A 25478-nucleotide genomic window follows, 5' to 3' on the forward strand; every position below is an offset into this window, starting at 1 on the left:
TCACGTAGGCATATCATTTTCAGACTTTAGAAAAACAAAGGTAAGAAAAAAACCTTAAAAGATGGCAGAGTAAAAAACAAAAACAAACACAAACCACCAACCAAAACCCAAACCAAAACCCAAACCAAAAACTTATATAGGGAGGAGCAAGGACAGAATTATATCTGAATTCTCCTCTGAAACTATGCAAGAAAAAAAAAAAAAAAAAGAGTGAGAGAAAATGTTTGAAGTGTTGAGAGAGAAAATCACCAAGTTAGAATTCTGCACCTCCAAACTTTTCCAAGAGTTGAAAGGAGGGAGGGCCTGGGTGGCTCCGTCAGTTAAATATCCAACTCCTCATCTCGGCTCAGGTCATGATTATACAGTTCATGAGTTTTAGCCCCGCGTTGGGCCCTGTGCTGACAGTACAGAGCCTGCTTGGAATTTTCTCTCCCTCTCTACCCCCACCCCACTCATGCTCTTTCTCTCTCTCTCTCTCAAAATAAGTAAACTTAGAAAACAAAAAGAGAGAAAGGAAAATAAGACTTTATCAGACAAAACTTGAGTAAATCTGTTGCCAGTAAAAAATGTTAATTGAAGTTCTTTGGAGATAGGAAAATGATAAAGGTCAGAAACAGGGATCTACACAAGAAAGGAAGAGTATCAGAAAGTGAATAAGTGAAAGCAAAATGAAAACTTTTAGGTTTTAAAGTCCTAATTGATCCAACAGATAACGGTTTCTTCAAAATAATAGCAACAATGTATTCCATTCCGTATGCCTGTGTGTGCCTATGTATGTATGCTTATGTAATATTGAAATAATTGACAGAAATGATGCAACGGATGGGAAGGATGGATTAGGAATATTTTCTTATTACAAGCTACTTTTATTATCCATGGAGCAGGGTTATTTGAAAGAGGAGTTGGATGACTTGTAAATGTATACTGAAAACTCTAGAGTAACCACTTAAAATACTCAAAAAAGAAGTATAATTCATGTGCTAACAAATGAGTCAAGTGGAATTATATAAAACGCTCAATTAAAATCACAAGACAGAAAAGGTGTGGAAGGCAAAAAAAGGTAGCCATAAAGAACAAAAGGCAACAATTAGAAAACAGTAACAAATACGGTAGATTTTAATCCAACTATATCAATATTCACTCTAAATGTCAATAGACTAAATACACCAAAAAAAAAAAAAAAAGAGGGATTTTCAGAACGGATCAAAACACGAGACCCAACTATATGCGTTCTACAAGAAGTCCATTTTAAATATAAAGGCACATATCAATTAGAAGTAAAGACATGGATGAAGATATATCATGCTAACACTGAGTAAAAGAAAGCAAGACTACCTATGTTAATTTCAAACAGAGCAGACTTCAGAGCGAGAAATGCTATCAAGGATAAAGATGGGCATTAAATAAAAACTAAAGACTCAATACTCCAAAAAGACATAACAATTCCTAATATGTGTGTACCTAACAACAGAGAGTTAAAAAATGTGAGGGGCGTCTGGGTGGCTTAGTCGGTTGAGCATCCGACTCCAGCCCAGGTCATGAACTCACAGCTCGTGAGGTCGAGCCCCGCATCAGGCTCTGTGCTGACAACTCAGAGACTGGAGCCTGCTTCGGATTCTGGGTCTCCCTCTCTCTCTGCCCCTAACCCACTTGCATTCTGTTTCTGTCTCTCTCAAAAATAAATAAACATTAAAAAAAGATGTGAGACAAAAATTGATAGAACAGCAAAGAGAAAGAGACTGATCCACTATTATGGTTGGAGACCTTAACATGCTTCTATCAGAAATGGACAGATGCAGCAGAAGTTGATTCTATGAAAACATCAATAAAATCTGTAAGCCTCTATCCAGTTAAGAGAAACAGAAAACATAAATTACTGATATCAGAAATGAAAGGGGTATCACTACAAATACCAAGGACAATAAAAGCATAATAAATGGATGTTATGAACAACTCTATACCCACAAATTCGATAATCTGGATGAAACACAAAAATTCTTTTAACAGACAACTGCTAAAACTCATACAAGAAAAAATATACAATCCGAATAGGCCTATATCTATTTTTTATATTGAATCAATAATCAATAACCTTCCAAAACAAAAGTACCATGCCCAGATGAGTTCACCATTGAATTCAACGAAACATTTAAGGAAGAAATTATACCAATTCTCTACAATCTTTTCCAGAAGACAGGGGCAGAGGGAATACTTCCTAACTCATTCTAAAAGGCCAGCAATATCTTAATACCAAAACTAAAGACATTGCAAGAAAACTATAGAGCAATATCTCTTATGAACAGATATGAAAACTTCTCAACAAAATATTAGCAAATTGAATCCAACAATATGTAAGAGAACTACACACCACAACCACATGGGATTTATCTAAATACCTAAGACTGGTCCAACATTCAACAATTAATACAGTCTATGTGCAACATTGATAGTCAAAAGAAGATATTAATAGATGCACAAAAAGCACTGGAAAAATTCCACACTCGTTTATGATAAAAACTCCCAGCAAACTAGGATTATGAAGAAACTTCCTTAAATTCTTCATGAACATCTATAATTAAAAAAAAACAAAAAAACCCTACAGGTAACATCATGCTTGGTGAGAAACTAGACTTATTGCCAAGATCAGGCACAAGGCAAGGATGTCCCATCCCACTGATGCTTTTTCAACATCAAGTTGAAAGTCTTACTGAATTCAATAAGAGGAGAAAAGGAATTTAAAGGAATATAGAAAAAGATCATTTATGTATAAAATCCAAAAGAATCATCAAAAAGACTCCTAGAACCAATAAGTGCTTATAGCAAAGTTGCAAGATACAGTAATAGACAGTAATATACAAAAGTTGAGTAATTTTTTACATGTGAGGAATGAACAACTGGAATTTGAATTAAAAACACATTAGCATTTATGTTAGCATCAAAAAATGAAATACGTAGGGATAAATCTAAAAATGATGTGCACAATCTGTGTGAGAAAAAGCGTAAAGTTCCAAAAAAAGATATCAAGGAAAAAATAAAGAAGCATAGAGATACTCCATGTCCATGGATAGGAAAAATCAATATTGTCAAGATGTCAGTTCTTCTACAGATTCAACACAGTCCCATCCAAAATCTCAGTAAGTTATCTCATGGCTGTTGACAAACTGATTCCAGGATTTATATGAAGAGGCAAGAGACCGAGAAAGGCCACCATATAATTGAAGAAGAACGAAGTGGGAGAGCTGACACTGTCAGTCTTCAAGACTTAATATAAAACTGCAGTAATCACAACAGTATGGAACTGGTGAAAGGACAGAAAGACAGATTACAGGAACAGAACAAAGAGGCCAGAAATAGACCTATATAAATATAGCCAACCGGTCTTTGACAAAGGAGCAAAAGTAATAAAATGGAACAAAGATAGTCTTTTTAAAAAAAAACCTGCAATGAATCTATACACAGACCTTACATCCTCCACGAAAATTAAGTCAAAATGAATCATAGCTCTAAATGGAAAACACAAAAGTGTGAAACTCCTAGAAGATAACAGAGGAGAAAACCTACATGATCTTGGGTACAGTGATGCCTTTTTTAGATATAATACCAGAGACATGATTCATGAAAGAAATCATTGATAAGCTGAATTTCATTAAAATTAAATTTTCTTCTTTGCAAAAGACATATCAAGAAAATGAAAAGACAAGCCAGAGATTTGGAAAATTTTTTGGCAGAAGGCACATCTGATAAGAGACTGCCATCCAAAACATACAAAGAACTCTTGAAATGCATAAATAGGAAACAACCCAGTTTCAAATAATGGTTAAAAGGCCTGGACAGACACCTCCCCCAAAGAAGGTACACAGATGGCAAGCAAGCATATTCAGAGGTGTTTAACATCATATTTCACTAGGAAATGTCAAACGAAAACAGCAACGAGATATCACTACACAACTATGACCACGGCCAAAATCCAAACATCGATGACACTGAATTCTGACAAGGACCTTGAGCAAGAGGGACTCTCATTTAATGCTGGTGGGAATGCAAAATGCAAAATCACTTTGGAAGACATTTGGAAATCTTTCCTGGAACTATACATATTCTTATCATATGATCCGGGGATGACACTCCTTGATATTTCCCCAAATATATAGAAAATTTATGTTCACTCAAAACCCTGCACATGGGTATTTATAGCAGCTTTGTTTGTAACTGCCCAAACCTGAAAGTGACCAAGATGTTCTTCAGTGGGCAAAAGGATAAATGCACTGTGGTATATCCAGATATGACATAGTGCCAAAAAGAAATGAGCTATCGAGCCACGAAAAGACTGGGAGAGACCTTAAAACCATATCCCTAAGTGAAAGAGGCCAGTTTCAAAAGGTACATACTGAATGATTCCAACTACACTGCATTCTGGAGAAGGCAAAACTACAGAGATTAAAAAATATTCGTGGTTTCTAGGGGCTAATGGAAAGGGAAGAGGCAGGACACAGAGGATTTTTAGGGCAGGGGAACTATTCTACACAGTACAAGGGTGGGTATGTGTCATTTGTCAAGACCCATAGAGCATACAACACCACATATGCAATAAATGTGAACTCTGGACTTTGGGTGATAATAATGTGTCAACAGAGTTTCTTAATTATAACAAATGTACCTCTGTGGTGCAGGATGTTGAGAGTGGGGAAAAGCATGCACGTGGAGGACAGATGTTATTTGGAAATTCTCTGGACTTTCTACTCAGTTTTGTCATGAACCTCAAACTGCTCTCAAAAATAAAGTTTTTTAACTAAAAAAAATCCATTTCCCAGTTACACTAACCATATTTCAAGTGCTTGATAAGACAGCCACACATAAAAAAAAAAAAAAGTCACTAGATAAATTAAAGAAACAGTTTGCGGGAAGTATAGGCCCACTGGGAGAAGAATTATAATGGTTATGGATCATTCTGTATTTCTTCTGCCCACACATTCCTATTGCTCTAAAAATAGGAGAAAAAAGGAGAAGAAGGAAAGGCTAAAGTATATTTTAAGTTACTGGACTGTTTAGTGGCTTAGGTCAAACTAGAGAGTGCCATTTCAAAGTCTTCTGTTTATACTCAGAAGGATCTGTTTTTTCCCTAGTATTTTCCACTATCTTATACCTGTATAACATCTGCATATTATCAAATGCATGAAAAAAAAATGGAATTTGGAATATTCACTCATCTGGGTATTTACAACAATGTTAATAAAGCATTCAGTTAATTTTTTCTTTTGATCTTTTGAAGGGTCATTTGATAATTACTCATTGATAACATGTTATCTAGAAAATGATTAAAAAGAAACATTGGTCACTCTGGAGAATTTTTTAAATTAAATAGATAGGTAAGTAGATAGTTTACTATGGTTCTTTTTTTTTTTTTTAATATGAAATGTATTGTCAGATTGGTTTCCATACAACACCCAGTGCTCATCCCAACAGGTGTCCTCCTCAATGCCCATCACCCACCCTCCCCTCCCTCCCAACCCCATCAACCCTCAGTTTATTCTCGGTTTTTAAGAGTCTCTTCTGGTTTGGCTCTCTCCCTCTCCAACTTTATTTTTCCTTTCTCTCCCCCACAGTCTTCTGTTAAGTTTCTCAGGATCCACATAAGAGTGAAAACATATGGTATCTGTCTTTCTCTGCCTGACTTATTTCACTTAGCATCACACTCTCCAGTTCCATCCACATTGCTACAAAAGGCCATATTTCATTCTTTCTCATTGCCAAGTAGTATTCCATTGTATATATAAGCCACAACTTCTTTATCCATTTATCAATTGATGGACATTTAGGCTCTTTCCATAATTTGGCCATTGTTGAGAGTGCTACTATAAACATTGGGGTACAAGTTCCCCTATGCATCAGTACTCCTGTATCCCTTGGGTAAATTCCTAGCAGTGCTATTGCTGGGTCAGAGGGTAGATCTATTTTTAATTTTTTGAGGAACCTCCACACTGTTTCCCAGAGCAGCTGCACCAATTTGCATTCCCACCAACAGTACAAGAGGGTTCCCATTTCTCCATATCCTCGCCAGCATCTATAGTCTCCTGATTGGTTCATTTTGGCCACTCTGACTGGCGTGAGGTGGTATCTGAGTGTGGTTTTGATTTGTGTTTCCCTGATGAGGAGCGACGTTGACCATCTTTTCATGTGCCTGTTGGCCATCCGGATGTCTTCTTTAGAGAAGTGTCTATTCATGTCTTCTGCCCATTTCTTCACTGGATTATGTGTTTTTTTGGGTATGGAGTTTGGTGAGTTCTTTAGAGATTTTTGGATACTAGCCCTTTGTCCGATATGTCATTTGCAAATATCTTTTCCCATTCTGTCGGTTGCCTTTTAGTTTTGTTGATCGTTTCCTTTGCAGTGCAGAAGCTTTTTACCTTGATGAGGTCCCAATAGTTCATTTTCGCTTTTAATTCCCTTGCCTTTGGAGATGTGTCAAGTAAGAAATTGCTGCAGCTGAGGTCAGAGAGGTTTTTTCCTGCTTTTTCCTCTAGGGTTTTGATGGTTTCCTGTCTCACATTCAGATCTTTCATCCATTTTGAGTTTATTTTTGTGAATGGTGTAAGAAAGTGGTCTAGTTTCATTCTTCTGCATGTTGCTGTCCAGTTCTCCCAGCACCATTTGTTAAAGAGACTGTCTTTTTTGGGGGCGCCTGGGTGGCGCAGTCGGTTAAGCGTCCGACTTCAGCCAGGTTACGATCTCGCGGTCCGTGAGTTTGAGCCCCGCGTCAGGCTCTGGGCCGATGGCTCGGAGCCTGGAGCCTGTTTCCGATTCTGTGTCTCCCTCTCTCTCTGCCCCTCCCCCGTTCATGCTCTGTCTCTCTCTGTCCCAAAAATAAATTAAAAACGTTGAAAAAAAAATTAAAAAAAAAAAAGAGACTGTCTTTTTTCCATTGGATATTCTTTCCTGCTTTGTCAAAGATTAGTTGGCCATACTTTTGTGGGTCCAAGTCTGGAGTCTCTATCCTATTCCATTGGTCTATGTGTCTGTTTTTGTGCCAATACCATGCTGTCTTGATGATTACAGCTTTGTAGTAGAGGCTAAAGTCTGGGATTGTGATGCCTCCTGCTTTGGTCTTCTTCCTCAAAATTACTTTGGCTATTCGGGGTCTTTTGTAGTTTCATACAAATTTTAGGATTGCTTGTTCTAGCTTTGAGAAGAATGCTCATGAAATATTGATTGGGATTGCATTGAGTGTGTAGATAGCTTTGGGTAGTATTGACATTTTGACACTATTTATTCTTCCAACCCATAAGCATGGAATGTTTTTCCATTTCTTTATATCTTTTTCAATTTCCTTAATAAGCTTTCTATAGTTTTCAGCATACAGATCTTTTACATCTTTGGTTAGGTTTATTCCTAGGTATTTTATGATTCTTGGTGCAATTGTGAATGGGATCAGTTTCTTTATTTGTCTTTCTGTTGCTTCATTGTTAGTGTATAAGAATGCAACTGATTTCTGTACATTGATTTTGTATCCTGTGACTTTGCTGAATTCATGTATCATTTCTATCAGAGTATTGGTGGAGTCTATTGGGTTTTTCTTGTATAGTATTGTGTCATCTGCCAAAAGTGAAAGCTTAACTTCATCTTTGCCAATTTTTTCTAAAATTTTTTTTTTCAACGTTTTTAATTTATTTTTGGGACAGAGAGAGACAGAGCATGAACGGGGGAGGGGCAGAGAGAGAGGGAGACACAGAATCGGAAACAGGCTCCAGGCTCCGAGCCATCAGCCCAGAGCCTGACGCGGGGCTCGAACTCACGGACCGCGAGATCGTGACCTGGCTGAAGTCGGACGCTTAACGGACTGCGCCACCCAGGCGCCCCGACATCTTTGCCAATTTTGATGCCTTTGATTTCCTTTTGTTGTCTGATTGCTAGAACTTCCAACACTATGTTAAACAACAGCGGTGAGAGTGGACATCCCTCTCGTGTTCCTGATCTCAGGGGGAAAGCTCTCAGTTTTTCCCCATTGAGGGTGATATTAGCTGTGGGCTTTTCATAAATGGCTTTTATGACGTTTAAATATGTTCCTTTTATCCCAACTTTCTCAAGGGTTTTTATTAAGAAATGGTGCTGGATTTTGTCAAATGCTTTTTCCGCATCGATTGACAGGATCATATGGTACTTATCTTTTCTTTTATTAATCTGATGTATCACATTGATTGATTTGTGAATGTTGAACCAGCCCTGCATCCCAGGAATGAATCCCACTTGATCATGGTGAATAATTCTTTTTATATGCTGTTGAGTTCGATTTGCTAGTATCTTTTGAAAATTTTTGCATCCATATTCATCAGGGATATTAGCCTATAGTTCTCTTTTTTTGCTGGATCTCTGTCTGGTTTGGAAATCAAAGTAATGCTGGCTTCATAGAATGAGTCTGGAAGTTTTCCTTCCCTTTCTATTTTTTGGAACATCTTTAGAAGGATAGGTGTTATCTCTGCTTTAAATGTTTGGTAGAATTCCCCAGGGAAGCCATCTGGTGCCGGACTCTTATTTGTCGGGAGATTTTTGATAACTGGTTCAATTTCTTCGCGGGTTATGGGTCTGTTCGAATTTTCTATTTCTTCCTGTTTGAGTTTTGGAAGTGTGTGGGTGCTTAGGAATTTGTCCATTTCTTCCAGGTTGTCCAGTTTGTTGGCATATAATTTTTCATAGTATTCCCTGATAATTGCTTTTATCTCTGAGGGATTGGTTGTAATAATTACATATTCATTCATGATTTTATCTATGTGGGTCATCTCCCTTTTCTTTTTGAGAAGCCTGGCTAGAGGTTTATCAGTTTTGTTTATTTTTTCAAAAAGCCAATTCTTGGTTTCATTGATCTGCTCTACTGTTTTTTTAGATTCTATGTTGTTTATTTCTGCTCTGATCTTATTATTTCTCTTCTTCTGCTGGGTTTTGGGTGTCTTTGCTGTTCTGCTTCTATTTCCTTTGGGTGTGCTGTTAGATTTTGTAGTTGGGATTTTTCTTGTTTCTTGAGATAGGCATGGATTGCAATGTATTTTCCTCTGAGGACTGCCTTCCCTGCATCCCAAAGTGTTTGGATTGTTGTATTTTCATCTTCATTTGTTTCCATATATTTTTAAATTTCTTCTCTAATTGCCTGGCTGACCCATTCATTCTTTAGTAGGGTATTCTTTAGTCTCCATGCTTTTGGAGATCTTCCAGACTTTTTCCTGTGGTTGATTTCAAGTTTCATAGCATTGTGGTCTGAAAGTGTGCATGGTATGATCTCAATTCTCTTATACTTATGAAGGGCTGTTTCGTGACCCACTATGTGATCTATCTTGGAGAATGTTCCATGTGCACTCGAGAAGAAAGTACATTCTGTTGCTTTGGGATGCAGAGTTCTAAATATATCTGTCAAGTCCATCTGATCCAATGTATCATTCAGGGCCCTTGTTTCTTTATTGATCCTGTATCTAGATGATCTATCCATTGTTGTAGGTGGGGTGTTAAAGTCCCCTGCAATTACCACATTCTTATCAATAAGGTTGCTTATGTTTATGCTTATTGTTTTATATATTTGGGGCTCCTGTATTCAGTGCATAGACATTTATAATTGTTAGCTCTTCCTGATGGAAAGACCCTGTAATTATTATATAATGCCCTTCTTCATCTCTTGTTACAGCCTTTAATTTAAAGTCTAGTTGGTCTGATATAAGTATGGCTACTCCAGCTTTCTTTTGGCTTCCAGTAGCATGATAGATAGTTCTCCATCCCCTCACTTTCAATCTGAAGGTGTCCTCAGGTCTAAAATGCGTCTCTTGTAGACAGCAAATAGATGGGTCTTTTTTTCCTACCCATTCTGATACCCTATGTCTTTTGGTTGGAGCATTTAGTCCATTTACATTCAGTGTTATTATAGAAAGATATGGGTTTAGAGTCATTGTGATGTCTGTATGTTTCATGCTTGTAGTGATGTCTCTGGTACTTTGTCTCACAGGATCCCCCTTAGGATCTCTTGTAGGGCTGGTTTAGTGGTGATGAATTCCTTCAGTTTTTGTTTGTTTGGGAAGACCTTTATCTCTCCTTCTATTCTGAATGACAGGCTTGCAGGATAAGGATTCTTGGCTGCATATTTTTTTCTGTTCATCACATTGAAGATTTCCTGCCATTCCTTTCTGGTCTGCCAAGTTTCAGTAGATAGGTCTGCGACTACCCTTATGTGTCTACCTTTGTATGTTAGGGCCATTTATCCCTAGCTGCTTTCAGAATTCTCTCTTTATCCTTGTATTCTGCCAGTTTCACTATGCTACGTCTTGCAGAAGATCGATTCAAGTTATGTCTGAAAGGAGTTCTCTATGCCTCTTGGATGTCAATGCCTGTTCCCTTCCCCAGATCAGGGAAGTTCTCAGCTATGATTTGTTCAAGTCCACCTTCAGCCCCTTTCTCTCTCTCTTCTTCTGGAATTCCTATGATACCAATAATGTTCTGTTTGATTGCATCACTTAGTTCTCTAATTCTCCCCTCATACTCCTGGAATTTTTTCTCGCTCTTTTTCTCAGCTTCCTCTTTTTCCATAATTTTATCTTCTAATTCACATATTTTCTCCTCTGCCTCTTCAATCTGTGCTATGGCTGCCTCCATTTTATTTTGCACCTCATTAATAGCATTTTTTAATCATCATGACTAATTTTTAGCTCCTTGATCTCTGTAGCAATAGATTCTCTGCTGTCCTCTATGCTTTTTTCAAGCCTAGCCATTAATTTTATGACTATTATTCTAAATTCTTGTTCAATTATATTGCTCAAATTGGTTTTGATCAATTCGTTAGCTGTTGCTACTCCCTGGAGTTTCTTTGAGGAGAATTCTTCTGTTTTGTCATTTTGGGTAGTGCCTGTGGTAACTTCAAACTGCAGGGCACTTCCTCTGTGCTATCCAGAGAAACTTGTGTTGGTGGGCAGGGTTGCAGTCAGACCCAATATCTGCCCCCAGATATCGCTGGGCTCACAGTCAGACTGGTGTGTACCTTCTCTTCTCCTCTCCCAGGGGCAGGACTCACTGTGGAGTGGTGTGGCCCCTGTCTGGGGTGCTTGCACACAGCCAGGCTTGTGGTGCCGTGTCGATGGGATCTGGCCAAGGGCGTATTAGATGGGGTCAATCCGCAAGGTGCACAGGGTCAGGAGGGGCAGGCTTAGGTAGCTTTTTTGCTCTGAAGCACCAGGAGGGAGGCAGACCCGTCAGAGGGACGGATCCACAGAAGCACAGCGTTGGGCGTTTGCACGGTGCCAGCAAGTTTGGTGACGGGAACTGGTTCCCTTTGGAATTTTGGCTAGGGGGTGGGAGAGGGAGATGGCGCTTGCCAGGGCCTTTGTTCCCCTGCCGAGCTCTGTCCTTCCAGTGCTCAATAACCCTCCCTTCTGGCGTCCTCTCGGCCTCCCCGCTCTCCGAGAGGAGAGATGTCGACTTTTAAAATTCCAGATGTTAAGTCCTGCTGGCTGTCAGAACTCACGCAGTCTGGCCCCTCCGCTTTTGCAAGCCAGACCTCGGGGGGCTCTGCCTTGCCGGGCGGGCTGCCCCTCCACCGCCCCGGCTCCCTCCCACTAGTCTGTGGAGCGCACACCGCCTCTCCGCCCTTCCTACGCTCTTCCGTGGGCCTCTCGTCTGCGCTTGGCTCCGGAGAGTCCATTCTGCTAGTCTTCCGGTGGTTCTCTGGGTTATTTAGGCCAATGTGGGTGGAACCTCAGCGATCCGCAGGACAAGATGAGCCAGCCTCCTCCTATGCCACCAGCTTCCCCTGCACCCTCAGTTTACTATGGTTCTTAATGACACCCGAAAGTCCGGCCAGTGTTTGTAAAACCTAGCACGCAGTCTAATGATCCTTTATCCATGAGCTGTCTCCGAGACAATTTTCTGAAGAAGTCATCCACGAGATCACAACTTGCTGAAAAATTGATACATTAGAAACACTGTTGGTCTTTATAAACCCAATACGTAGGTGGACTAAGTTTTGTCTTTCTTCTCTCATCTGTTGAGTGACCAATATACTTGTTTTAGTAAGTATTCAACCACAGAAACAGTCACATGACCTTTTTGGTTTTCTTCTGGACTGGTGACAATATGAAGCCACTCATAGGCTGGGTCTTCACAGCAGTGATTTTTTCACACATTCAATTAACTTTAGATGAACTGAATTGTAAACAACCTATGTTAGTCTTAATAAGTAAACAAGACTGTATCTTGCACTCACTGTCACAGACTACATAAATCTACCAGGGAAGTTGGTCTAGTAAATGAAAGATCACAAAAGGATCAAATTTGTCATACATTGTTCATTAAGGATTTAAGAAAACATCATCCCTTCTAACTTTAAGGAAATACAGAGATTTCTTTTATTTACTTGTTCTCATGAATGCATGTTTATCCATTCGTATAACTTAAAATTAAAGAAGAAGAGGAAAAAAGTGGATAAAATTGAGTCAGATTTCTGTTTTGAGTGAGTTAAAAAAACAAAAGAAGAGAAATGACCTCATGTGATTAATGATGGAATCCTTTTGACTTGTAAATGTCTTTAACCTAAACAATTATATTCACTAAAGCGCTACATTTTTTTTAAAAATACTGCTTACAAAACATGTCCTGATAAATAAAAATTTGTTACCCAGTACCAATATCTTTTTTTTACTTTTGAGATGTTAAAATATATTTAAAATTTAGCAATTGTATGATACAAAATCAACACAAAAATCTGCTGTGTTTCTGTACACAAATAATGAACACTCTGAAAAGGAAGGATATTAAGAAAACAATTCCAGGAGCGCCTGGGTGGCTCAGTCAGTTACGTTTCTGACTTCAGCTCAGGTCATGATCTCATGGTCCTTGGGTTCGAGCCCTGCATCGGGCTCCGTGCTGACAGCTCAGAGCCTGGAGCCTACTTTGGATTCTATGTCTCCCTCTCTCTGCCCCTCTCCTGCTTGGGTTCTGTCTCTCATGCTCTCAAAAATGAGTAAACATAAAAAAAATATTTTTTTAAATAAAACAATTCCACCCGCAATATATCATCAAAAATAATAAAATACTTTGGAATAAACTTCACCAAGAAGACACAAATAAAGGGAAAGATGTCCTATGTTCATGGATTGGAAGACTTAATATTGCTTAGATATCAATACCAGGTAAAGTGATCTACAGATTTAATGCAATTCCTATCAAAATCTTTATGATTTTTTTATAGAAATAGAAAACTCTATCTTAAAACTCATGTAAAATCTCAAGAGACCCTGAATAGTCAAAACAATCTTGAAAAAGAACAAAGTTGGAGGTCTCACACTTTCTGATGTCAAAATTAACTACAAAGCAACAATAATCAAGAGTCTGGTCCTGGCATAAAGACATACTATAGACCAATGGAATACAATAGAGAAACCAGAAATAAATTCTTGCATACATAGGCAATTTTGACAAGAGTGCCAAATCTATTCTTTCAGAACAGTCCTTTCAACATAAGGTATTGGGAAAATTGTGTATCCACATGCAAAAGAATGAAGTTGGACTCTAACCTTATACCCTATACCAAATGAACTCCAAACGGATAAAAGACCTAAATGTAAGACTGTAAATGTAAATGAATGTAAATTATGTATTAATGTATAATGTAAATGTAAATTACCTAAATGTAAAACTGTAAAACATTTAGGAGAAAACATAGTGAGAAATCTTCATGACAGTGGATTTGGCAATGATTTCTTGGGTATGTCTTTAAAAGCTCAGGCAAGAAAACAAAAGAAAACAACAGATTAAATTTGGGTTTACCAACATGTAAAACTTTTATGCATCAAAGGACATTATAAACAGAGTGAAAAGGTAATCCACGGAATGGGAGGAAACATCTGTAAGTCATTTATCTGATAAGGGATTGATATACAGAATATATAAAGAACTCCTACAACTCACACTCACACAAAAATCTAAACAGAATGATCCAAGGACTTTAATATGCATCTCTCCAAAGAAAATATACCAATGCTCAATAAGCACACGAAAAGATGGTAAAGAACATCACTAAACATTCAGGAAATACAAACAAAAACAACAATGAGATACCACTTCACATCCATTAGGATTGTTATTTTCAAAATGACAGGCTATAACAAGTGTTGGTGATGATGCAGAGAAACAGGGTGGGTAAAATGATGCAGCCACTATGGAAAACAAGTAATTGAAAATAGACACTCTATGATTCCGCAACTCTATTTTGGGATATATACATAAAAGAATTGAAAGCAGGGACTTCAAGATGTATTTGTATACCCATGTTCACAGCAGCATTATTCACAATAGCCAAAAGGTGAAAGCCACTCAATGTCTACTGATGGATAACTGAATAAGCAAAGTGTTGTACAGACACAAATAGAATGTTATTCAGCATTAAAAAGGAAGGAAATTTTGACACATGCTGACACGGATCAACCTTGAAGACCTTATGCTAAGTAAAATCAAACAGTCACAAAAAGACAAATACTGTGTGATTCCACTTATATAAGGTACCTAGGGTAGTCAAATTCAGAGAGACAGAAGGTAAAAAGGTGATTGCCAGAGAGTAGGGGCCGGGACAGTGGGGAGTTAGTGCTTCATGAGTATGGAGCTTCAGTTTGGGAAGATGAAAAAAGTTCTATAAATGGATAGTGGTGATGGACGCACAAGAATGTGAATATTCTTAATGTCATTAAGCTCTACACCTCAAATGGTTAAAAGAGTAAATTTCTTGTTTTGTATCTTTTACCATAATAAACCCACACATGCACAAACACACATACACATACTCCAAGCTCTGTTTTGATTAACTCTAGCTTATTATAATAACACAATAAGCAGCATTTAATTACATCCAAGAACGTAGGTGATAGGAAGAGGGTCATTCACCACCTGGTAAGGATTCATTATCATCACTTTGCAGTGAGAAGCATGTATTATGTTTAGATCTCAAAGTCCTGGAGCATAGATGTTATGGATTGAATGTTTTCTTCCCCTCAAAATTTGTATGTTGAAACCCTATGCCCCAGTGTGATGGTATTAGGAGCTGGCGCCTTAGATGAGGTCATGGGAACAAAGCCATTTGGGATGAGTGCCCTTATTAGAGTCCTTTTTTTAGAGTCTGAAGTGTGGCTTACTTTGAATTTCTTTGGGATTGTCAGCTATGACATGATGGAGGGAAGTCTAAGTTTCTTTTCCTTAAAGCAACCTGGCTGTTTCCTGGCTATAATTGGTTGGGGAAGATTGCCTATCCACAGAATGAGGTTTTCTCAACTACAAAATCTCAGGAGGGCTTGCTGGAGTTCTCCTTCTACAATGTTCTGGAGAATGAAAATTTTCTCTGGAGTATTTGCAGAAAAATCTCGTATCAATTCGTGCCTTTAACAGTCTCCTAAGACTTGATTCAGTAAAAGTTGGTGTGTGGTTTCAACCTAATCTATCCTTCTGTCTATTATATGTTTTCTCTTTTGTTGTTTTGAATTCATTTTCTTAGTCATTTCTTTGACAGCAATATAAAGGAGGAGGCTAGAAGTATGTTTTATTTTCTGGGCAGAAGACATGAACAGAGATTTTTCTAAAGAAGACATCAAGATGGCCAAGAGACACAGGAAAAGATCCTCAACATCACTGTCATCAGGGAAATGCAAATCAAAACCACAGTGAGGTATCACCTCACACCTGTCAGAATGGCCAAAATCAAAAACGCAAGAAACAACAAGTGTTGGTGATGGGAAGAAAAAGGAACCTTCATGCACTGTTGGTGGGAATGTAAACTGGCACAGTCCCTATGGCAAACAGTATGGAAGTTCCTCAAAAAACTAAAAATAGAATTACCATATGATCCAGTATCCCACTACTGGGTATTTATCCAAAGAACACCCCTGTGTTTATTGCAGCACGATAAACAAAAGCCAAACTATGGAAGCAACCCATCGATTGATAGATGAATGGGTAAAGAAGAGGTGGAATATCTCTGGATATCAATGGAATATCACTCAGCCGCAAAAAATAATGAAATCTTGCCGTTTGCAATAACATGGGTGGATCCTAGAGGGTATATGCTGGTAGAAATAAATCAGAGACAAATACCACAGGGTTTTACTCACATGTGGCATTTAAGACACAAAACAAATGAACGCAAAAAAGAGACAACCAAAAAACCAGACTCTTAAACAGAGAGAGCGAATGATGGTTCCCCGGGGGTAGGTGGGTGAGGGGATGGGGGAAATAGGTGGTGGGGATTAAGTGCACTTGTTGTGATGAATGCTGGGTGATGTATGGAATTGTTGAATCACCATATTGTACACCTGAAACTAATATAACACTGTGTGCTAACTGTACTGGAATTTTAAAAAAATTCCAGGGGGTAAAAGCAGTGGCCAGAATAACAATATTGTCTTGAAATAAAATCCCCAAGTTCTATAGGACAAAAATAAGAGAAGAGCATTCTATTTTAGCACCATATTTGATTATGAACAGTAACATCCTCAACACAGATTACTGCACTGACTCAACGATACCTTAACATTGGGAGATTTGTTCCCACTGACACAAATTCTGCTTTGAATGCAGGTCTTTTGAAATTAGCAGCTCTGTTCACAAAACAACTTAATACCGTAGTTGTAATTTTCCTCTGCAAGCAAGAAAGTAAGGACCACAGTCCTCCATGTATCTGGGATCACCAGAGTGAAGGTACCAGAGAGGAGGTCTATCCGAAGGTTATTATTTTTTAAATTCGGCATTAGATATTTTACTTAAATATTTAAATACAGGTATTATACGCTTCTAATTTCCCAATCTAATCGTCCCAAGGGAATTTATGAAGCAGTTTGCATTGGAAAACAAATGAAAATTTCCTCTTGAAAATTGAGCTGTAGAGCAAAGGCTTCATCGTTGTCACACATGATTGAGAGAGACAAAGATGTTACCTGTTTCTAACTTGTCTCTAACAATTCACTGCTTCATTTATTCCTTAGGGGGATGATTCAGTTAGACTAATTCTTAATTATATAGCCCAGGAAAGAGAGTCATTAGTCATCTTTAGTATTTTCCTAAGAAATGGATTACTTTGGAAGATGTGGGTGTGCACAGGTGCATGGTTTGAGAGACTAGCTGGAAGAAAAAAAAATACAAGGAGCAGAAAAAGGCCAACATTTCTGGTGGTCACAGTTTAAAAATTGCAGAGCTCAGCATTTATCAAAATTGGGTTTATTAATCATTTTCTCGGTAGAAAATACCCAAGTGCAGAGTTTGACTGATGTATAACGGAAGAGAATAAAAGTCTTTCAAAATTGTTGGCAAGAATGATTCATACTTCTTGTTTTGGGGAAGAAATAATTGTGAATGCTAAATTATATTAATTTTGCTAACTGACATGGTTTTTAAATGCTTGTCATTTTTCTCCCCCCAGAGAAAGAGTATTTTACATGTCAGTTGCATTCACTGATTTCAAGTGCAATATTTGTTGAAAGCAAGTATGTATACCAACGTTATTTTATATGTCTTTCAAACAAAATATCCCCTTTCTATGGATGGATTTTGTTTAAAGGGCATGACACGTAGGTATTCTCAACCTTCAAAGAAACGATAGCTTAATAGTTTTCTTGGAGGGAGCAAGGACTCTCTTATCAGAACCAACTTGGTGATTTTTGATTACTGACTGAAGTGCATTGGACATAACTAGATTTCTCTGAGAAAGCAAGACCCCATCAAAATCAATAAATTGGAGGATAAAGAATAATGAAGAGGAAATAGGATCGGTATCCTAAAAGGGTAGGTTCGTTTTGGTTTAATTTTGTAGTCATGTGATTAAGGAAAGATGAGAAGCCTTGCTAGAAAGGTGGCCATTTTGTCAGTCAACTTATGTTCTTTTCACCCTTTGTGAAAACTATTGTGAAGCTGTTAAATCTACTGAGCTAAAATAAACGTAGAGAAGCCAATGGATGCTCATCGTCTGATGATCTATAATCCTGTTTATTGACTGGGTTTAATACGTAGATTTTATTTTTGTGTGTTTGGGTATATATTATATATATGTATATATGTGTGTGTGTGTGTGTATGTGTGTGTGTGTATAGTTAAAAAAAATTTTTTTTTAATGTTTATCTATTTTTTTGAGAGAGAGAGAAACAGACTGTGAGCAGGGGAAGGGCAGAGAGAGAGGGAGACACAGAATCTGAAGCAGGGTCCAGGCTCTGAACTGTCAGCACAGAGCCCAATGCAGGGCCTGAACTCGTGATCTGTGAGATCATGATCTGAGCTGAAGTCGGATGCCTAACCGACTGAGCCACCCAGGTGCCACACATGTATGTATGTATGCATGTGTGTGTGTGTGCGTGTGTGTGTATACATACATACATATACACCATACATATACACATATATACGTATATATATACGTATATATACACGTATATATACATATACATACATATATATACATATATATATGTATATGTATGTATGTGTGTATGTGTGTGTGTATATATATATATATATATATTTAAAGTTTATTTATTTGTTTTGAGACAGACAGAGACAGTGTGAATGGGGGAGGGGCGGAGAGAGGGAGAGAGCAAAACCCAAGCAGGCTCTGTGCCCCCAACACAGGACCCAATATGGGGTTCAAACCCATGAAACCATGAGGTCGCGACCTGAATGGAAACCAAGTGTCCCACGCTTAATGGATTGAGCCACCCTGACGCCCCTTGGTATATTTTAAAAGCAAAGGATCTTGGGATAACTGACTGGCTCAGTCGGTAGAGCACGCGACTCTTAATTTGGGGATGGTGATTTTGAGGCCCACACTGGGCATAGAGCCTATTTTAAAAATTTTTCTTTTTTAAAGTAGATGATCTTAAGTTCAAAGGAGTCTTTGCCCTACCTTTCACATCTGGAAATTTGAAAATGTTCCAGGCAGGGGTGCCTGGGTGGCGCAGTCGGTCAAGCGTCCGACTTCAGCCAGGTCACGATCTCGCGGTCCGTGAGTTCGAGCCCCGCGTCAGGCTCTGGGCTGATGGCTCGGAGCCTGGAGCCTGTTTCCGATTCTGTGTCTCCCTCTCTCTCTGCCCCTCCCCCGTTCATGCTCTGTCTCTCTCTGTCCCAAAAATAAATAAAGAAAGAAAGAAAGAAAGAAAGAAAGAAAGAAAGAAAGAAAATGTTCCAGGCAAAATCTGGCAGCCATATTGCTTCAGGGAGACATTCACAGAAGTGGGTAGATACGCAAGGTGCTCTAAGTGACTGCTCTTCATTCCTGGTGTTTCCTCCCCCATGGTTACGTAAGTGAAATCAAGATTGAAGGAACATGAGTAATAATCTTGAACAGGAAGAGAAATTTGAAAAGAGCATCCCCTCTGGGCACCTAGGTGCCTTAGTCAGTCAAGCATCTGACTCTTGAATTCAGCTCCGGTCATGATCCCAGGGCCGTGGGATGGAGCCCCATCAGGCTCTGTGCTGAGTGTGTAGCCTGCTTAAGATACTCTCTCTCTCTCTCTCTCTCTCTCAAGAAAAATAAAGAGAAAGAAAAAAGAAAAGAAAAGAAAAAAAAAAGAGCAGCTGCTCAAACAAACAAGCAAAAAGTGCAGAGGGGAGGGAAAGAGATCCAGAGAACTGTGCAGTTAGGGAGATTTGTAGCCGAGAGGGCTAGAGATAAGGTCTACACTCGACTGGTTGGTTTTGATGCGCATGGAGGGGGCACCTGACTTTGGTTTCATTTTGTTTGGGCATGACCTGGTGAATTCAGGGCTACCTTCTCTACTATCTACCTCTAGGAGCTACAGCTTGGATGCTATTAACGTATCAGTTCCTGGGCAGTTGTCCAGTTCTGCCAGTTCCAGGGACATCTCTCGTGACATCTGTGGTGATAGCCCCTTGGGGTTTCCGTGGGTTTGTTGTTATGGAAACAGTTTTGCAGGATCTAAAACCTTAGGGGAAAAAAAATGCTTCAAGGTCTGAAACCGGTTTCATATCCCAAATAAACCTTTCCTTGCCATGGTGCCTTATGTTCTCTAAAATGAGCTAATTTATGATTTAAATAGTAAGTCCTATTTATTAAAAGAAAGTCTCTTTTATCCAAACGGCTAAAAAAAAAAAAGAATACTTCTGGGCTTGTCTTTTCCTTCTATTTGAGAAAATCTGTAAACTTTAGAGAAGGTGAATATGAGAAATCCTCTAGACCTTTTAGTTCTGAGAATTTTCTTAGAAGGAACTTTCAGTTCCCGAGCAGAACAAGAGAGTCCTACGTTGCTGCCTCTGTTCTCAAGAACATCTCAACCAAGGTTAGTGGCACAGGGATATATTAGTTTTCTCTGGCTGCTGTTAACAAATTACCACTAATCCGGTGGTAATGATACATGTTTATTATCTTACAGTTGTATAGGTCAGAAATCTGGCACAGGTCTCATGGGGCTAAAATCAAGGTGTTGGTTCCTTCTGGAGGCTCCAGGGGAGAATCTGTTACCTTGTCTTTTCCAACTTCTAGAGGCACCTGGTATTCCTTGTTCCTTGGCTCCTGGCCCCCCTCCTCCAACTCCATACCCGGCAGATCCAAATCTTTCTGACCCTCCTTCCGCCATCACATCTCTCTCTGACTATAGCTGGGGAAGGTTTCCTACTTTTAAGGACTCTTGTGATTAAAATGTGACCACCCAGATCATCCAGGATAATCTCCCTGTCTCAAAGTCCTAAACCTTAATCACATCTGCAAAGTCTCTTTTGACATGTAAGATAACATATTCACAGGTACCCTAGAATAGGACAAGTATATCTTAGGGAGGAGGGCATTATATGTATAGAGGACAAATCTCATGAAATCTTTGTAGCAAACATGGAAGTACCAAAAAAAAAAACCCTCTAAAAAACCAAAAAAACAAAACAAACAACAACAATAACAACACAAATCGGTAGATCTGGTTATAAATACAATTTGGATAAAGTGAATAAATAAGATAAATGGACACTAACCTATTAATCCCAGGGATTGCTGACTACATAAGACATTTCTCTTATGTGACACTTCAAATACTCTGTCAAGACCCCACCACTTACTTTCTATAGCCAGGAGAAGACAAAAGGATGAAAAGAAATATCCTGTGCAAACAGTAAGCAGAAAAGCAGATGTGACTTTATTAACATCAGACAAAGGAGGCTGCAAGACAAAGAGTTTTATCAGAGGTAAAGAGAGGGAACTTTCAGCCTGATAAAAATATCAATTCCATCAGGAAGACAGGACAAACCTAAATACACATGCATGTAATAACAGAGCTTCAAATGCGTAAAGCCAAACTGACAAAACCAAGAAAGAAATAGGCAAACCCCCATACCTAAGTCTATATTTTTAATGCCACTCCCTCATAATTAACACAAGTAGAGGAAAAGCAAATCAGTATGAATTTGAAAACATGAATAAAACCATCAACCAGCCTGACTTAACCGACATTCACAGAACTCTAATACCCAACAGCTGACATACTTGTGTACTTTCCAAATGCATGTGAGGGCATTTACCAGGATAGACCACTGGGCCATACAACAAACCTCAAAATATTTCAAAGAACTAAAATAATACAGAGTATATCTGACAATGAAGGAATTAAGTTAAAATCAATAACCAAAAGCTACTTTTACAAGTTACAGGTATTGAGAAATCAGGCACCATGCTTCTATATAACATGTGCCAAATAAGAAAAAAGTTATGTGAGAAATTGAAAGACATTTCAAGGTGGTCAGTATTGAAAACACCACATATGAAAATATATGGGATCCAGCAAAGCAGTGCTTAGAGGAAAATGCATAGCTTTAAATGCTTAGATCTTCTAATCTAAGAGAAGAAAAGATTTAAAATCAACGATACATCATCCCATCTCACAAAGGAAGAAAACAGAAAATTAATGCAAAGTGAATAGAAGGAAGGAAATTTTAGAGATAGCAGAGAGAAAATCAGGAGGCAATGGTAGACCATCACTGCTGGCTCTTCCATTGGTAGAATTTGTACTAGGGTTATGGCTACACAATGGAGGAACCCAGGCACATAGCCAGAAACTAGGAGTTTCCTGAAGCATCTCTTCATGCTTCCATGCCTGATGACGATGGTGAACAGGCAACCACAGGAAGCATGACCCAACTAGGATAAAGTAGACCCGTCAGTGAAGATCTGGGCTGCCCTACCAGGAAAGAAATCTGGATCAGCCCAAGCACTGCCTGAAGGCGAGGAGAACCAAGGTTGGGTGCTAGAAGACAGAGATGGTTGAATATCAAATAATTGCCACAAGACCAATGGGCGGGTGTCTGGGTGGTTCAGCCAGTTTAGCAACAAACTCTTGATTTTGGCTCAGGTCATGATCTCATGGTTCATGAGATTGAGCCCCACATGGGGCTGTGTGCTGACAGCGCAGAGCCTGCCTGGGAGTCTCTCTCTCCCTCTCTCTCCCTGCCTCCCAAACCACACCCCCTCCCCTGCCCCATTCACGTTCTGTCTCTCAAAATAAATACAAAAACATTAAAAAAAAAAAAAAAAAAAAAGACCAATAGGGTTTGAAGCTTATTCCGCTCTCTTGTATTAAGTCTCTATGGAGTTTTTGGCTGGCCTCCAACCCTGAAGGGACTTCTCATATTCTCTCATCTCTGGTGCTCAGCCACTGCTGCAGAGACCATTTCCAAGGAGGTGTTAGCAAGTTTTGCAGAGAAGCTTTGCTTTAGTCCACACTGCATTTCTCTTTCTCCTGCTCTGGGCTTCTCTAGTGTTTTGGCCTGAGACCATCGCGGGAACTTCCCAGGTGCTCAAGCATGCATAGCCTGAAAGGGGTGTGTGTTGGGGGGGGGATATATTTGTGGGTCTAGCTTTGAACAACGGGGACAGGAGTCCCCACAGAAGGTCCGTGGTGGTGGGTCCCCATAGTGGTGGTCACGTTAACAAAAACACATCAGTGTATTGACTTTTTGTCATTTTCTGCTTCACTCCACCTGCCCTTCATTCCTCTCCTGGGTTCACCTCCCAGGAGGTGAACTGCCATCACACACACATGCGTCTTTAGTCTCTGCTTGGGGCAAACCCAGCCTAGCACACTGATCTTTCTAAAGGAGCATGAATTTCCTCTGGCCGCCCAGGCCCGCATTCATTCTTAAATTTCTTTAGAAACCATTCAATGCCACCAAGAGTTAGTGTGCTTGGATGAGGCAATCCCACTTTGGAGAATTTAGGCTGGCAGATTTCCCTAGTGAAGAATTTCTGCTTTGCTGACTTCATTGCTAATGGCCCCATTTTTGCCCCTAGTTCTTTTTCTTCTGGGATTTGAAAGAACACGCCCAATTTCTTTGAAACAAACAAGCAAGGCAAAAATGTAGCTAATCTTTCCACATTAGCCCAACTGAGAAGGTGCCTGGTAAATTTCCAGCGTTTAGTAAATAACCAGTGTATGGAAGGATTCCTGCCCCCTTCCCCACCCCCCACCCCCCCGCCCTTACCCTTTACTTACTGTCGGTTTTTTTCTTTCCTGTTTTACACAGTCTTGAAAACTTGTTTTCTTCCCTTTAAATGACAAAAGACTATTTTCTCTGGCACAGCCCCAGCTCACAGAAACAGTTAAAGTTGCTGCTATGTGAAAGAGTCCTATTTGTTTAGAAGTTACTCAAAAGGCCGTGAGAGCAGGCGACCTGGATTATAGCAAGTCGCCCCAGGAAACTCCAGAGTATTTTCTTTGCTGTCTTTTTGCCAGGATGCCGGTTTTCCCTTGGCCGATAGTAATTTGCAACAAGGTCAAGATTCATTCTAGTTGGAATCTCATAGGATATCTGCCACATTTCTTACAAGCAATCGCCTAACCTTACAAGACCAGGAGGAGAAACCCTAAGGGGAAATGATGTACCTAGCTTAGGGTTCTACGGGACAAATGGTTCTTGATAATGTCCTCAGGTCCATTTTGGGAGATCAGACTCTCAAACAAAGAGAAAGCATTAACTAGATAGATAGATTAACTAGATACGTATCCATCAGAGTTGAAGTGAGGTACAGACTTGAAAAAAAAAAAAAAAGCAAACCGGAATAACTAAATAATACAGCAACTGCCCCCAACTCAGTCATAAAGAGAAAGGAAGTTAGAAGCAGAAAACTGACCGTCAGGAGATCCAAGAGTGAATTTCAGGACTGATATACAGGCATTTTACACAAAAAGTAGCTCACAACATTCAATGATGAGTGACAGTGTGCTTTTGAAGTCATCACTCAAGGCTAGCAACCCAGACTTCTCGAACTGGAAGGATCATAAGATTCTGTCATACTGACCACGGCTTGAGGATTGGGGTTTGGAAGAGGTGGGTTGAACTTGCCCCACAAGTCTGTCTTCATCATCAAGATTAGGAAATTCCCTGAGTATCATAAATTACATGTAAGAACGTTTCTAAACACGGAAGTAGCCTTTGGTGTTGACCTCATCTCTCTGAATCTCATAAGAATTAAGAAAAACAACCAAAAAGTCAAACGTATTTAGACTGGGGTTTAAAATGGCTGTGTTCACTTGAAGAGTCCCCTTATCGAATTCTTCAAGATCGTTCGTTTTACTTTTCTGCTCCAGGATACAGGCCATCACATAATTTTACTTCCATTTGGATTGGCTTTGTATTGGTTTTCACTCTTAAATATTTCTTTTACTCATGTATGTCATTTTTATTTGCATTATTCCAACACATAAGAAAGGATAGGTTCGTTTTTTTGTTTGGTATTGTTTTGTTTTTAAGTAGGCTTCATACTCGTTGCAAAGCCCAACGCGGGGCCTGAACTCACAACCCTGAGATCAAGACCTGAGCTGAGATCAAGAGTTGGATGCTCAACTGATTGAGCCACCCAGGTGCCCCAAGATGGGATAGTATTATCCACCTTAATACGTTTAAGTCATAAAAAGTCCAGTAGAGGGTGACCTTAAAAAGTCTGGTTTATTTTGCAGTTTCCAGAAGCAAAACAGGGTGAAATTTCCAGCTGTAATTCCTTTATCAGATTTCTGAGGATGAAAAGTGATGAGTGAGTCACCGTTAGCATTAGTTAGCAAGGCCCTCTCGAAGAAATGTATGTTGCAATGTTAGAGACTCAACACTATAACCTTTCTCATTTCACCAGTCTGATAGCCCTTCAGCAATTAAAACTTAAATCATTATTTTTAAAAGTTACCATTGGTTGGGCACCTGGGTGGTTCAGGTGGTTGAGCACCTACTCTTCATTTCAGTTCAGGTCATGATCTCAGGGTCATGGGATTGAGCCTCAAGTTGGACTTCAGCCTGGGCATGGAACCTGCTTAAGATTCTCTCCCTCTGTCTCCCCTCTCCCTCACTCACGTGCTCTCTCTCTCCCTCTAAAAAACAAAACAACCCAAACTATAGTTGGGTAATTAAACCAAACAGCTCATTAATTAATGACAAATTCGGACGAACTGTTTTCCAATGTATAAACAAAATAGCCGGCTGTTTCACAGAACTTTCCATTT

At 39.2% G+C, this 25478-nt stretch overlaps 1 protein-coding gene across 5 annotated transcripts in view; it reads right to left on the minus strand.

Annotated features, from left to right (window-relative positions):
* SLC39A12 (solute carrier family 39 member 12) overlaps positions 1-25478 on the minus strand; it is an 86975-nt gene that overhangs the window by 8334 nt on the left and 53163 nt on the right. The gene's annotated exons all lie outside the window — the stretch shown is intronic.

Source organism: Neofelis nebulosa, chromosome 8, assembly GCF_028018385.1.
Source record: "Neofelis nebulosa isolate mNeoNeb1 chromosome 8, mNeoNeb1.pri, whole genome shotgun sequence".
In the NCBI taxonomy this organism is placed as follows: Eukaryota; Metazoa; Chordata; class Mammalia; order Carnivora; family Felidae; genus Neofelis; species Neofelis nebulosa.